Source organism: Gavia stellata, unplaced genomic scaffold (assembly GCF_030936135.1).
Source record: "Gavia stellata isolate bGavSte3 unplaced genomic scaffold, bGavSte3.hap2 HAP2_SCAFFOLD_38, whole genome shotgun sequence".
NCBI lineage: Eukaryota > Metazoa > Chordata > Aves > Gaviiformes > Gaviidae > Gavia > Gavia stellata.
The window spans coordinates 2,045,371-2,062,024 of NW_026776490.1; the positions used below are offsets into that span (position 1 = coordinate 2,045,371).

Genomic DNA, 16,654 nt, shown 5'->3' on the forward strand with positions numbered 1-16,654 from the left:
AATAAAGGATTTCATCGGCTGGTAGAAAAGACTCAGTTCTGACTGTAAAATTTCAGATCGTCTCATTAGGCACAGAGCTTGTGCTTTGAGAGATACTGCATATGCCATCGTGAGAGAGGAAATGGATGAAGATTTTGAACAACGCTGTGAAGAAATTCAAGAATCTCGCAAGAAAAGAGGTATGGTTTTTGACGCTAATGATTTTAAGACTTGTCTCGGTATTTGTAACCAACAATGCAAGACACAATTCTTTGCTATCTGTTCTTTATTGCAAGGTTGTAGCTCTTCAAAGTATGCTCCGCCTTACTACCGTGTAATGCCAAAGCAGAACTATGTTCCTGGCTGTGAGAAAACAGACCCAAAGTGTAACGAAAAGATGAAGATGCCAGCAGCGCCTGTAGATTCCAGTACACCGTGCTCTGAAGGCAAGTTGCATTTTATTCAGACTTTCCTGGAGAAGGTGCTAAAGTCACTGATACCTTCTCTGGTTTTGTGACATAACAGGTTTCTGTGATGCCTGGTTCTTCGTGCCAGAGGCGTTCAGTGTTTTTAATTTGCTTCAAAACGTGAGATAAATCCAGAGGTCATTCATTCGATAGAGTTATGAAGTTCAAGTACAGTGGATGGTTTACATTGTAAGACACTGGACTTGATGACCCAACTGACATTTAACGGCTCCTAAATTGCTCTCTCTTGAAGTCAAAAATGTTGTACATGGCAGTTTCTGAATACTCAACTAGCTTTTAGTTACGAGAAACAGTATTTTTCCCTTCCCTGCCCTCAAATGCTAAAATCTATGCCACCTCTTAGTGTGATTTCCAACTGAAGGGGGAAAGGGCAGAAAAATAGGGGAGCAATAATAATAGATATGTAAAGGAAAGACAATTATTTCCTCACTTTTCCTGTGAAAAGGACATGAAGGAACAAAGGGACTTGGGTCTCTTTCGGCTAAAACGCATGACATGGTGTGAACTTTCCTGGTCTCCATAACAGGACTAGGAATTTTGCCATTGACTTCACCCATGCGCTTTGTGCAGTACTCCGTCGATACAAAGAACGGTGGGTTTTTCTGGAAGGCAAAAATGCTAAGTTTGTTTTAAACAAGGTTAACAGAAAGCGTGTGAGGTGTAAGTCTTCACAGGCAAATTTTTCTCCAGCAAATATTCCCTTAAAATTGTCTCTTTAACTCTGCCCAACATGTGTTTAGCTTCTGAAGTTTACAGCTTTATAACCGATTTGAAGAAGGGCTCGTCTCCAAATGCTTTTCTGTTCATCTATATTAGTTCACGTAGTAAGACAGTAAGCAACTTCACCTAATAACTTTGCTTTCTGGTCATACTTCCTATCTAAAGTAAGAATTTTCTGCTCATAAAATCTTGAAGTTGATGGTTTTGTGAGTGAAATTCTGTAGCTGGCTTTTTAAAATCTAATAGCAAATTGACCTCATTAACTTGCAACTCTTTCTCTAGACATATGTAGGGAGACAGACAATGTTACCTGAGCTCCTTTGATAATTTTCCTTGTAAGTCAAGTAAGATGAGGATGCTGGATTTTGAAGGAAGAACTGTTCTGGTAATGTTTTGGCTTACTTTTTCTGATATCTCTTTGTAGAGATGTCAAAAAGGAAACGCAGAAAGAACAAAGCGTCTTCAAGTATCGCAGCAAAGAGGAGGAAATTTTAGTTCAATAAAGAGAATAAAGTTCCAGAAGACCAAAATGAAGCAGAGAGTGCGGAAGAGTCTCCAGAAGAACATGTTTCTAACATGGATTGCACGGAAGTTGAGTCCACGCAGGATTCTTCTATGGAAGAAAATGGAAGCGTACTTCAAGAACGACAGAAAAATGGGCATGAAAATAAATCTGGGTCAGAAAACGAAAGAGAGAGGGTTCTCCTTGTGGCTAAATCTGCTTCTGAAAAGAAAAGTGTCATGCTTTCTGAACATTCAGACCTAAGAGAGGACAGTGAAATGCCAGATTGCCAAATAGCAGAAAGTTCTGAAGACGGAGATTCAAATGGTAAGTGAAAGGTCAAACAGGTCCTTTAGCTCCTTTTTCTTCCTGAGGAGGATTACACTATTTATTAGGAGGGGGGAGGGGGGGGGGGGTGAAGGGGAGGGGAGGGGAGGGGAGGGGAGAGGAAATATTTCCAGTCGGAAGGGACCTACAATGATCATCTAGTCCAACTGCCCAACCAGTCGAGGGCTGACCCGAAGTTAAAGCATGTGGAGGGCACTGTCCAAATGCCTTTTTTTGGGGCACTGACAGGCAGGGGGCATCGACTACTGCTCTAAGAAGGACTGTTCCAGTGTTTGACCACCCAGGAAATGGTGGGCATAGCCCCAGTAAAAGGGGGAGAAAGCAGCCCGGGTGGGGATAGCAACGCCACCTGCACTGTGAGAAACACCAAGACTTTTTTGGCAATTTTCAAGCCTTTATTTTCTTTTACTGCCTGATAATTAGACTTAGAGGGCTGGCAGCCCTTGAGGGCCGGCACATGCCCCAGCTGCTGGCCCACCCCGGTTTCGGCAGTGCCTGGGGCGTTCTTCTAGTGCTGCCGGCGGGGTGGCCTCTTCTTGGCTAGAGAGGAAGCCTCGGGGCTGCCGGCCCTCCTCTTCGGGGGCCGCCGTGGCCCCCCAGGGGAGTGGTCCCTGCCCCGGCTGGGAGTAGATGGATGTGCCATGGCCTCCTCGGGATCCTCCGGGGGCTCTTCTTGCTCCCCAGGAATAGGAACGGGGGCAGAGGGAGGGCTGCCAGGACCCCCACGAAGGGCAGCTGCTGAGGTGCTGGGGAGGTCGTCCATATTGGTTCCCTCGGAGCTGCTGGAGGGGGCTGGGACAGGTGTGGGAGACCCTCCTCGGGAGGCAGCGGGGCTGGGGGCAGCCACGGGGCTGCCCTCCCGCTCCCCGGCAGCATGGCCATCCTCCAGACCCAGCAGACGGTGGGCTTCCCCACTGCACCGTCGCACAGCAACATTAATAAGTTGGTGCACAAATGTTGCCGCACGGTTTTGGAGGGAGGCCCCCAGCAGCTGGACCAGTAGGTCTTCATCCAGCCCAAAGAGGACCAGGAGGGGCATGACGAGGTCCTCCACGATGGCCACCAGCGAACGCCGGTTCCCAAAGATCCGTCCCAGCTCCTGACGCACCCACGTCAGAAGGGGCTGGAGGAGAGCTGGGTGGTCCCGGAAAAGGGATGCCCAGGTGTTGGGCTGGAGGCCACCCAGAGAAGCCCTGGACACCATCCCCACAGGCTGTGGTAGTGTCGCTGCAGGGCTGTGGGCAGCTGGATGGCCAGGAACTCCTCCTGCCTGGTGGCTGACGACGGATGAAGCCACAGGTGGGACAACATGCTCCTCAAAGTTGTCATCTGCCCGCACCGAGTGCACGATGGAGAGGATCCTCCTCTTGCAGAGGGGGCACTCGGGCTTGCTCTCAGCCCACCGCAGGATGCACCCGTAACAGAATTGGTGGAGGCATGGCATCACATAGGCGGCATTGTCCCAGCTGTCCAGGCATATTGGACAGCAGTTCTCCAGCTCCGTGGCCATGCTCTCTATGTGCTGCAGTGGGCTGGGGGGAGCTGGCGATGTCAAGAGGCTCCCTCTCACCGGTGCTGCAGCAGCGGGTGTCACACTAGAAAAGGAAGAGAGGCCACGGTCATTGGGTGGCCTGGCGAGGGGTGGAAGAAATGCCCAGGTCCCTCAAGAAGGAAACCCTCCCAGCTCCCCAGGGTGAGGTGTCCCCGCACAGCTCACCTCTGCTGCTGTGAGGGTGCCTCCTGGGTGCCCCGGCTGCCTGAAGCTGGCAGGGCCGAGAAAATCCTTTGACGGCTCTGGGGTTGGACACGAGAGCTGCAACAAACAACTCCCTGAGCACGACACCAGCACCAAAGGTCTCGCTTAACACTCCAAACCTCACGAACTCGCTCAGCTGGAGTGCTGGCACGAGCTGGCTGGGTGCGACTCGGCGCCCAGATATAAGCAGTGGGGGACGCCTGGTCACAATCCATCGCTTGGGAATATCACAGTCCGTCACTAGGTGACATCACAGTCTGTCTCTCGGGGACGTCTCAGTCCATCCCTTGGTGACAACAGAACCCATCGGTTGAATCGGGGATTCAGTGACATCAGAACCCATATCTTGTTGATGACACTGTCCCAACGGGCCATCCTCGCCCAAGGCGCTCACCCTGGCAGCGCTGCAGCCCCAGTACACACATCTGGGGTTACCGCAACACCAGTGCCCACTCCGTCCCCCCACCTCTTGTCTTGTGCTCGGCATCGGTGTTTCACACCAGTTACCGAGGTCTCAGCCATGTCTTCCCAGAGCCCTGTCAGGTCGCTCTGGCCATGGCAGATGTCTCCAGGCACATACGACAAGAGGGTTCATTGGGTAACACCCCGTGCCTCCCTGGGAGGCTGCGGGACAAAGTCCCACAGGCTCTTCCCACACCCCAGCATGCTGGCCAGCCCTCGGGGCTCCCCTGCTTCCTCCCACAGGGATCAAGGGCAGCACTTGGCTCGCTCTCACAGTTTTTCTCCTGTCTTTCTCCCCTAGCCAGAAGGCACAAGGGTGATGCCCTCTGCTCAGCACCCATCAGGCCTCATGCCGGTGCTATGTCCCATGTGGGATCCTGGACAGGAGGGAGGCCGACATAGCAGAGGGGCTCAGGGGAGGCAAGGAGGGTCTGTGGGGCTGGGGCTGGTTCAGCATGGACCAGAGAAGGTGTTGGGGCACCTCACAGCACATGCTGGTGCCTATGGGGAAGGTATCAAGGGGATGGGGACAGGCTCTTCCCAGCACTGCCTGGTGGGAGGGTGAGAGACGGTGGCATTGCCTGAAACTAGAGAGGTTCAGGCTGGAGGTAAGGGATCAAAACCAAAATCCCTGTGAGGATCATGAAGCACTGGAGTGGGATGCCCAGAGATGAGGTAGGATCCCTGAGCCTGGAGGTCTTCAAGACCTGAGTGGCCACAACCCAGAGCACGGCGGTCACAAGCCCGTGAAGGGGGACTCGCCAAAGTCCCAGAAGAGAAAGCACTGCCTGTAGAAAATACAGCAAAGGTTTCCAAAGGTGCTACAGCTTCCAGAAGCTGCAGTGTCAGAAGCCACTTTCTGGTTTCCTTCGATTCAGCAGCTTTCACAAACATTGATTAAAAATAGAATAGAACAGAACAGAACAGAACAGAACAGAATAGTTCCAGCTGGAAGGGACCTGCAACTATCACCTAGTCAGACTGCCTGACCACGCCAGGGCTGACCAGAAGTTAAAGCATTAAGGGCATTGTCCAAATGCCTCTGAAACAGTGACAGGCATGGGGCATCGACCACCTCCCTAGAAAGCCTGTTCCATTGTTTGACCACCCTCTTGGTAAAGGAATGCTTCCTAACATCAAGTCTGAACCTCCCCTGATGCAGCTTTGAACCCTCCCCACGCATCCTGTCGCTCCCTCTCCACTTCCCCTCCTCAGGAAGCTGTAGAGAGCAATGAGGTCGCCCCTCAGCCTCCTTTTCTCCAAACTAGACAAACCCAGAGTCCTCAGCTGCTCCTCATAGCACATGCTTTCCAGCCCTTCCACCAGCTTTCTTGCCCTCCTCTGGATGCATTCAGGGACCTTAACATCCTTTTTCAACTGTGGGGCCCAGAACTGCACACAGTACTCAAAGTGAGGCCGCACCAACGCTAAATACAGCAGGATAAACCCCTCTTTTGACCGGCTGGTTATGCTGTGTTTAACGCACCCCAAGATGCGGTTTGCCCTCTTGGCGGCCAGGGCACACTGCTGACTCACACTGAGCTTCGTGTCAACCAGCACCCCCAGATCCCTTTCTGCAGGGCTGCTCTCCAGACACTCTGCTCCCCATCTATACTTGTGCCCGGCGTTCCTCCATACAAGGTGCAGATTGCCCAATGCTCCAATCTATCCAGGTCCCTCTGCAAGGCCTCTTGTCGCTTGAGAGAGTCAACAGCACCTCCCAGTTTGGTATCATCAGCAAACTTGCTAATGGTGCGTTCAACTCCTCCCTCCAGACCATTGGTAAGAATATGGAACAGAACTGGCTCTAGGACTGAGCCCTGAGGAACACCACTGGTGACTGGCCACCAGCCCGATGTAGCCCCATTCCCTACAACCCCTTGAACCCTGCCGTTCAGGGCCATTATTTGAACTTAGTATTTTAACAAGACCACAAAAGTTATCTGTCTCTCCCATCTTCTCCCATGTCCAGTTAAACAAGTGTCCTCTAACTCTCAAAGAAAGGACATAAAAGTAGCAAACTTCCAATAAAGGAAAGAACATATAACTAACGTGAAATAAACAAGGAATGGAGAAATATGACAGGGAATTAAGTAATACATCACAAATACAAATAAGCTTAAAAATGTTGACATAAAAAATGTTCTTTTTTCAATAGCTATTGCTTGAGCAAGGCACTCGAAATTTCTTGCCAATTATGTTTTATTCCTCTGTCTTAAATATACATGTATAGTTCTAACTTTTCACTGACTGTTTTTGAATGTTTTACTTTTTTATATTATCTCTTTCATATTTTTCCCCTCCGTTACTCTGCTTCCTCAATAATTTATTTAATTGATTCTTTTCGTTCAGTTTTCCTTCCTTCATTTCTTTTCATTCTCCTTCCTCTGGGTTCTGGATAATCTAGATCATCTGTGTTTTTAGTCTTTTTTTTTTCCTCTGCATCCATTTGGTGATGAGTCAATGCCCTAGCTGGAGCAAAAGGAAATAGGCTATCCCAGCCATATTCTTATGGAAGTTGTCTAAGAGAAAGCATAGTTAACTACAGTTCTACATTTGTAAGCCTGTGCTTTGTAAGTCTTCAGTGTCAAATAGTGAAATCCTGCCTTTTAAAGGGTCCAATGATAAGTGCATTTTTATAAGTAGATGATTATAGTAAGGTAAGCAAATAAGATTGCCCATCTTAATCTTACGGGATTAAGATGCAAAAAGTTGCATGCCTGAGAATAGATAATCAGAATGTGACAGGAAAGTGTTACTTAAATATATCTGATAGATTTGATGACTCTGTTGAATAGCTGCTGCCTTGTAAAGCTTTTCCATAAACGGACTTTAAATTGTTTCTCCTCCGGATTTTTTTCCTCTCTGGAAAGACTGAACTTATTTCTAGTTCTGGGTTGTTTGTTTCTGCTTAAAAAAGACACATTTCTCTAGTTCTTTGCAGCAGAAGGGCAACTTACTTTATATGTTTGCATTAGCCTATATCCCTTAAAGCATTAATGTCGTGATCTCTCACCTTACGTCATTAGGAATGATGAAAAGAAATCACTGTAATACTACTGGCCTATGTTTTTCAGTCACAATAAAAAAGAGTTGTTGCATCCCTTCCCATCGCTGCCTGTCTTGCAAGTAGAGACGATGAATTGTGCTGGAGAGAACTGTCCTCTCCGTGGCTGGTGTGAACCAAGTGTGTTTTGGGGGGGTTTACTCTTCCCAGATACTGATGCTTCTTACAGGAAGAGCAAGCTTTCAACAACCCTTAAGAATACTCTAGTAATGCTCTCTTCAACAAAGACGGAATTTACCTATTTGCAGTCTTACCGTAACTGTGCCAGCTCTTCTATTCCCAGGAAATACCGAATGCTGTACGCCTTGGTAGGCTGAAGTCGGTACACAAGATCCTTTCTTAGCAGGATTTGAAGTGGATTATGGAGTGGATACAGTGTGCGTTTTGATTACAATGAGCAGAAGTCACAGAAAGCCAAGCCGGTAATATTAGCTGTCCCAAAGCTGGGCGAGGCGGGGGGCACATTATCCTGCACCACAGGTAGCCATTGCATTTGTGCCGTATGGTGCCTAACACACCCTTCCCTGCTGGGGCCGACAGACCATGCTTTTTCCCTCTGTAATCTGTTCTAGTCCACTGTTCACGTCACGCAGAAAACTACCATCAGCTCTGGCATTAACACACACTCACGTCTGCAGTCTCAGTGGGGATACCGAAAAATCCAGACATGAAAACCAAACTCCACAAAGTCGTAGAAAATACCTAGAAAGGTGCAATTCTACATTGGCAGAAGAATGGAGTAGATGGCCTAATCTCTTTTTATATTTCCCCCCGTCATTACTCCTTGTTACCATTGTTACTTCTCTGCTCTTTGAAGGGAACTGAGTTACCTTCTCACTACCGTAAGTGGACCCTCTAGAACAAGAGTTCTACCATTGCAGGGGCTTAATAAAGGACTACCACCTCCAGATCTGTCGTCATAACCCTTTACAATCACAGTTAAAAATTATACCATAAATTATACCACAAATTAATAGCTGGAAATATGTGGCAATATGCAGTAGAAATACTTCTGTAGTCTACACTCAATTGGAAGTTCCCTCCTATGGAAATAGTTTTCACATTTTGAAACTGTTAAACGTGCCAATTTATAGCCCAGCTACAATACAAGACTGCACCCATCACCAGTGGTCACAGCTCAGCAGCGGAGCGTAGCACTGGCACGGGAAATGAAGGTGCTCAGCACCATCCTAGCTCATACCAGAACGCAGCCTTCCCAGTTGCCACTCTCAACTGCTTACAATAGTTCAGTCTCTCATATTTTGACTCTGTATTTCTTCAAAACTTTAGCTGACTGAGCCTCAAGAAAAACATCTTCTAGGATTCTGGAGGACAGAAAGACCAAGGTAATAAAGGGCTGTCTCTTAAAGATAAGTCAAACGATCAGCATTTTTTACACCTAAGTAGACATAAGACATGAAAAACTTATGTATATTTAATTTAATGTAACAAGTAACCTATTGCTACTGGAAAGTAGTGCTCAGAAAGACCCCCTCCTCCCCACACCCATACACTTAACTGTCTTGAGTAGAACTGAAGATGTGGGATTCTCCACCGTGTATGCATACTTCTCTACTGAAGTTTATATATTCAGGACAGTTATTCATAGTTTCTGAATTCAGTTACTGGAGACAGAATGCAGTAATGAAATCTCATCTGAACTGGCTGTGCACTTCCTATCTTGGGTGGTTTCAAGGTCAGTAAGACAAGTGATAAATGAGTTGCAATGACTCAAAACCAGTAAATCCTGAGGTCCAGATGGGATTTTTCCAAGGTTGTTAAAGATATTAACAAAGAAGAATGTAGACTGGTAGCAGTAATCCTGGAAATTTAGATTATTGTGAAAAGATTTTGGAAGCTACAGGAGAAATACGACTGACAGACAAAAATGTCGTAAGCAAAATAATACAAAGTTACTTAAAATGCATGCAAGACAAATGCAAGCAATTTGCACCTGGTATGAAATCACCTGCTAAAAACACAGTTGGATAGTAAATAAACCCCTCTAGCAGATGAGGCTTAGCTAATGCCATTCAATGGCAGGCTTCCCACTCTGAAAAGGAGACTCCCTCCTCACCTGCACCCTCACACACCCGCCCCCCCTCCATTTTCAGCCAAGATCATCAACCACTGCTTCAAGAGGAGTCAGTTAAACCCTGCCACTGAGGCTGAAAGCAAGCTGCCTAGGACCTTCCAGGAGACCTCCAAGAAAATGCATTAATAAAAAGAAAGAGGAGGACCTTTGCACTGCTGTTTTGAGTTTCTCCTTCAAATGACACTGGGCTTCCCAGAAAGAACATGTTAACAGTTTTAGGAGATTGTATGTCTTCTCTGTGTCAAACGCATGGGAAAACCATAGGCAAAGCCATGTGCTTTTTTAGTGTCACCTACCATAGTTTCTTCTGTAGGTTTTATTAGATCCAACAGCAGTAAGATTCAGATTTTTTGGAATGATTCTGATAGCCTTTGATAATTATTTTCTCTAATTGTAGATAGTAAGAAAGAACCTAGCAAATTACAGAATGATTCCCTGATTGTTAGCCCACCTGTGGTAAGGAATGGCAAGCCCTGAAATCACATGAACAAAGCTAACGAGAAACCTTTAAGGACATGGGAGGCATGAAGTAGATCCTGGAAATCTTGGCAATCTGCTGCCTGTGGGCTGAGGGGTGCTGAGGATTCTCAGGGCTCAATGAGGAGAGTGGCAAGCTAGTAGAAACAAATGTGAGGGGTTGCTTTTTTGGGGTGTTGGTGGTTTGGTTTGGTTGGTTTTTGCCTTGCTTTTGCTGCTCTCTATGTTTTAGTCTAGGTTTATGTAAAATTCTGTTGCTAAGCCAGGATAAGTCTCCTGGGTCCAGGACCCTTCAAAACACCTGTCTTGCCCCACAATGTGTTGCTTTCAGCATCTAGCTGTTGTTTTATTCTGTTAATATGATAAGACACAGATGAGATTGCTAGAAATACAGAGGAAATGGGCAGTACGGAATATGAATTGGATGTTTAAGAGGAAATACTTACGGCAAAAGCTACAGATAACAGGGGGAAAATTACATGTCATCAGTAATTAGAAAAATCCTGGCAATATTATAGACATGACTGTCCTTTAGGGGGAGAAAAAGTAGAGATGATATGCAGTGACAGGGTATTGTTCACTCAAACAAAACCTAAAGAGATAGATATTAAATATCACCTGCTAAAGTAGTTTTTCAAATCAGACGTTTCAGACAAGATGTACCTGAAAATTTCAAGGTGGTTAGCCCTGGTAATTTCTGCTACACCAAAAGAGTGGGGAAAGCCCAGGTATGTGGGAAAAAAATGAAAAAAAAAAAAAATTCAGCTTTAGGCTCCAATTTAACCATGATTCTAAATGAGAAATAGAAATACCTTTTTTATTTTCCTCCCCTTGACCAGCTGCAAGGTTTTTAAGTGAATTGGCCTCTGTATTCCTCGTAATCAGAGTAATGCCTCAGTCTCTGCTGGTGGGGTATGTGGGTGTTGAGAGCTCAGCTGTGCCTGTGATGTCTGCTGCTGCTGTGGTTCCTGGATTCACATGTGGATGAGATCTGAACACAGTCTCTGTTAACAGCTGTTCTCAGTCAGCAGGAAAATTAAATGCTGAGACTGAACTACTTAACCTGAACCCGCTTTTTCTTCCAGGGAAAATGCTGCATGAGATGAAAAGCCTTGTCCTCGAGGAGCCAAAGTGTTGGCTGGATGTTATCTCTATTTGGAGAAAGCTTCATGGGCATGAGGGGAAAAAAGACAATGTCTCTCAGGAAAACCCATCGCTTCTCAAGAGCAAATCAGAAGAAGAGACAAATACTGCAACCGACAGGCAGAAACCAGAACCAGTGAGAGAGACCGTGTCCGAGCAATGTCAGGCTGGAGAGAGGTGTGTGGTACTAGAGAGGCAGAGATCATGTTCCTGCCACCCTCTTCCTCGCGTGCAGACTCTCACCGGACTTTCCCTTTATTTTCTTCAGACTAAGCAGCCCCCAGCGCTTCAGGCCCGAGGGTGGCTGTGGGGCCACCAGCCCTGCAGCAGAGATGCTCGCCTGTGGGGGGAAGCTGCTGGCTCCCAGTGTTGTCCCAGAAGTTGGGTTCTTTACCCACTGTGCAAGAGGCTGATACACACGCAGAGTGGAGATCCTTGTTTATTTCATGTCTGCGCAGAGGTGGGTGCTAGGTCGTAACTCCACAAAGCTAGCACCCCTCGGTAAACACACGGTTAAGCATTTCTACGTTCCGAGCAACAGTTACAAGTACTTTTTACAGTTGAGCTTAGTTGCCCTCGTTCCCATTGCCTCTTAGGTGCCTCATCTTCACTTGAAGTCACAGGATCCTCTCTTTTTACTGCACATATCCTGTGAGGAAGGGGCTTTTTTCTTTCCTGAGTTGTGGTTATCATTAGGGGTGAGGATCGTGACATTACAGCCCAAACAATTATACTCTCGATACATCCAAAAACGATACAAACTACTACAATCAGTATTATAAACATAATCAGAGTTTGAAGTAAGCTCTGTGACCAACCTGTTAAGGAGAATCCCATCCCGTGAAGTATTTTATTTAACCATCCACTTTTCACACTGTTCCTCATTAAAGCAATTGGTAAAACATCCACCCACGAAAGTCGAGTTTCTCGGCATAATTTTGAGATGTGCCTCTTAAGAGTCTGGTTCATTTTTTTGTTTTTTACTTTCCCACTCGGCTGTGGCCTCCATGCGGTATGTAAATCCCATTTAAATTGGAGAAATTTTGGCACTCCCTGGACCACCTCTGAAACGAAATGAGGCCCATTGTCAGAAGATAGCCCTTCAGGAATCCCAAATCTAGGGATTATTTCCTTTAATATAATGCTTTAACAACCTCTCTAGCCCGATTGGTGTGGCAAGGGAAAGCTTCTGGCGATCCTGGAAACGTATCTACTAACACTAGTAGATACTGTCTACATTTTGGTAACTCAGAGAAATCTATTTGCCAGCGTTCCCCGGGGGTTATTCCTTTTTTCACATCACACGCAGGAGGTTTTCTTTGTATTTTGGGATTGTTTACACAAAAAGTTCAGTATCTTCTTACTATTGCATCTGCATTTGTTTGCATCTTTGGTCCTAGAGCGTATCTTTTCACGCTGCTTATCGTCGCATCTGCTCCCATTTGCATTTCCCCATGGAAGTTTTTGAGGAGGGCTTCCATCCTTTTGGCTGTGGTGAGAAACTGTTGACTTGGTATTACCTGCCATCCTTCTGAATTTTTCGAACACTAACGTCTCTGCTGATCGGTCTTCTTTTTCAGAATATTGAGGAGGTTTCCTATCAATTTCTGGGTATCAAGATTCGAAACACATGCACATAAGGCAGCTTTCTTTGCTGTTAAAGCAGCTTTTCTGTTTCCTTCAATTATTTCTCCTTGTCCTCTATTATGACTACTTCTTGTGGTTAATTTCCTGTAAACTTGTTCAATGGTGGCTGTGCAGTCATGCTGTAAATGTTTTTGTTCCGCAGTGGGAGGCTGTCCCAGGGTCAGTTTTCGAGCTCCCTGGATCAAGAAGGCGGTTGCAGCTACAGCTCGTAAGCATGCTGGCCACCCTTTGCTTACTTCATCCAATTGCTTTGAGAAGTCAGCAACGGGTCTTTCCCAGCTTCCAAGAACGTGGGTCATCACTGCCAGGGCCATGTGCTAACTTTCATGCACATACAAGCGAAAAGGTTTTGTCCTATCTGGCAATTCCAATACTGGGGCATCCATCAGACTTTTCTTTATCATTTCAAAACTTTTCCGACATCCAGAAGTCCATTCTAGCAATTCTCCTCGTCCTTTCACCGCCTCATATAACGGTTTGGCCATCGATCCAAAGTTAGGAATCCATGCTCGACAGAATCCAGCCATCCCCAGAAACCCTCTCAATTGTTTTCTTTTTGATTTTGGTTCTGCAGTTTTACAGCTTGCTTCTTTTCTCTCTATTCCCAAGTCTCTTGATATTTCGAAGCGCGGGTATCGAACCTTTTCCTTTGCAACTTGAGCCTTTTTCTGGGAAACTCGGTATCCTGCTAATCCCAAATCATTCATCAAACTAACCGTGGCTTCCAAGCAGCTTTCTTTAGTGTCAGCTCCTGTTAGTATGTCATCAACATATTGTAACAGGGTTATTTACGTTGTCATATTTACCTTGCCACTGTTCCAATTCCTTTGCCAGTACGTTACCGAACAGAGTAGGGCTGTTGTTAAATCCGTGAGGGAGCAGAGTCCGGCACAGCTGCGCCTTTCTTCCTGTTGTGGGATTTTCCCATTCGAAAGCGAAGATTGTCTGCCTTTGTTCGTCCGCTGGGATACAAAAAAAGGCATGTTGGCTACGGCCCGTGCAAAAATCCTTGTCACAACCTGAAGCACGCCACAGATGTGACATGGACGGTCCCTTAGCTCCTTTTCAAGACAGGCATGGCGGTAGGTGCAGGAGACAGCTGAAGCCAGAAAACACTGACAGGAATGGCATGAAGGTTTAAAGAAAAAGAAGTACTGGGCACTGTTGTGAATGAGTGGTTTAGGCTGCTTAAAGAATCGCCATTCAAGGTATTGGCAAAAGTGATTTTAATAGAAGTTTATAAATATGCGACTTAATAGAATGAGTGGGATGCCCGTGGAGCTGTGCTAGCCACCGTTGTTGACTTGCATCAATGATTTTAGTGTTCATTTCATCTTGACTGAATTTTTAAATAATTGCCTCATTTTCCCCCTATGCTTTTCTTTTCTTACTTTTATTTGAAGTGAAACTGCTAGAGAAAGTCATAAAAGGCTAAGAAGAAAAGAAACACATAATTCTGGTTAGCACTTTTTTGTGTGATCACAGTGAACCCAATTGCAGAGTTTCCTTCAGGCAAGCAAAACTCTCCTCTGTAGGGCTGTTGAGAAAATTGGCAAGTGGCCCATGCCAACCGAGGAGCGATGCTGGGACACAAAGTATAGAAATACAAGGGTAACTATTTATTCCTGTGCCTGAGGTGTCCCAGCCAAATGGGGGCACCCCAAATGGGGTTTGACGCAGGGTTCTTCTCATCTTGGAGCGTTCATGTACAACACGATTTGAGTAATCACCAGCACCCAGAGGACGCTGGGAGAGTTTCAGAGATGTGCTAGAGGGGCTGGGATGCTGGCGTTGTTTTGGTTGCCCAGGGGTGTCTTTTATCCTGCTTAGTTTGATGGCGTTGATTAATTCCTTTTCAAATTCTCCAGAGCCTTGCATACTACTGATGTCAAACCCGTTAGGCTATAGCTGCGCAGCTGCCTGACTCCAGTTCTTTGGGGAAATGTTTTCTGTAGCTCAGTAACAAACCTGCTAAGTCAGAGGTATATGATGTCGGAAGTTCTTGCTCTGAGAGAGGGCTTCAGTTTCATGGGTGAGTTCTTTCTGAATTCCGAAAGAAGTTCCCTGACTGCTTTGATCCAGCCTGCTGAACTCAGTCCTTGCTTCCTCGCCCCACCTGCTCGAGATCATATTTTTTGTGAAAATGGAGACAAAGGATTTGTTTGAAGATCCTCTACGTACAACTCAAAACGGGAAATCTCCCTGCCTGCCTCCTGACTTGCCTCCTCCTCTCCATTCTTTTTGTCTTTCTGAGGCTGAAGACTGCTCTAGTTTGGTTTCCCTGGCTGTTTGTGGTTCTAACGCTTGTCATTCTATTCCTGCAGTTCTTCTCCCTGTGACACGGCTACCTCGTCCCCATTCCCAACTGCCTTCCTCTCCACCCGCTGGAGTTGCTTAAAGAAGACTTTGGTTCGGAGATCTTCACCCCCAAAACCTGAACCAGGTGAGGGTAAAAATGCGTCTGCCAGACGGCCAGTTGCTGCTTCCAGAATTGCCCCTGGTATCTTTTGTTTTGTTCTCTGCTCCCTTTGCACGTGGGACTGTGGCCTCTCCCGTGTTGGTCTTTCTGCCGCTGAATTTAACTAGAAATCATCTGGTAGCACTGAGCAGAGCTTTTCAGTGGCCAGTGTGTGCAGACCTTCCAGAGCACTTCAGCTCCAGTCATAAATACCAGACTGGCCAGCATGGGCCTGTATGTCAGGGGAAGGATCCATACAGGAGATGTCTCTGGATCTGGCAGCCTTACATACTGCTGGACTCTGCCTCTCTTGAAAATGGCGATTGCCTGAGCCGTTGGGCAGCTCCTTCAGGCTCTGTAGGGGAATAGAGCGAGCAGCAAGGTCGTGTTCTCGAGGATCTTGGCTTGAGAATGCCGTTTATGGAAGAGCCTCCTCCTAGACCTTGTCCCTTACAAACGGCTTGCTTAAGCAACCCTCTATGGTGCAGGCTGCCTGGAGACCTTGGGAAGGACCCATTGCTCGTGACCAGCTGTTTCTCCATCCCTGTGCTTGGCGTATGGAAGCTGCTCTCAGCGCTGATGCTGGGAGGTCTGAGGCCTTCTGTAAAAGCTCTCAGTTCATCTGCTGGCTCTGGTTTTCCCAGACTGTGCATCAAATACAGCTTTGTTGAGCCTCAGGTGGGGCTCTTGTTCTTGTCCAGACTTTTGCTCTGACACCATCAAGTGCGGAGGATTGGGATTTTTCAAAAGCATCATGTTTCTCTTTGGGCTTCCTGGGGAGGGGTTGCAGTTGTGCAAGGCGTGTTGGGGAGCTCAGTCTTCCTTTGGGATGCTCTCTGTGGGACAGGACAATTGCTTTGAACTGCCTGTATTTCTGGAAGGCTTACCCACATTTGCCTTCCATCGGAAATACTGCTTAGTGGCACTTGTTTTTAATTAATTAAAAAAAAGGGCGGGGAGGGAGGGGTGTGTGAATAGCAGAGTGCGAGTGTACAGTGGATGATCTTCTCCTGCTTGGAGTAAATGGTTTTATCATTAAAAATATCCCTTCAGTGTTCCAAAAATCAGTTCCCTTAAAGATTGAAGTGCTTGCTGATGGATTCCTGGCTGACAAAATCCCCTCCCAACTTGCTTCAATATGAAATCCTCTTTAAAGTGGCATTGAGATTATCTGGTGTGATTTCCTTCAATTAATCATACTTGTCTAATGCCTGTATTTTTGTTCCTAAATACTAGGATCAGAAGTTCATAGAAACATCTTCTGTGTCTGGTTTAAATGAGTTAAAGCTCTTGTCATGTCGGGTTGAGGGTTTCTAATGTTATTTTTTCCTCTTTCAGAGGGAGATGAACATACACATCTCGCCCTCCAGGAGCGAGGACGCCGTGTCCGGGTTCAAGCCCGTGCTATCCTCAAAGCTTGCGTCCTGGAGTTGGGCATGGAGGGGCGTCACCCTGGGAAGGTGTGGTGTGCTGTAGCAGTTGGAGCTGTGAGGTCTGGAAGGCACCAGCGCT

General features: G+C 46.6%; 1 pseudogene; it reads left to right on the plus strand.

Annotated features, from left to right (window-relative positions):
- Positions 1-16,654, plus strand: part of LOC132321030 (ATPase family AAA domain-containing protein 2-like) — a 164,255-nt pseudogene that overhangs the window by 21,689 nt on the left and 125,912 nt on the right.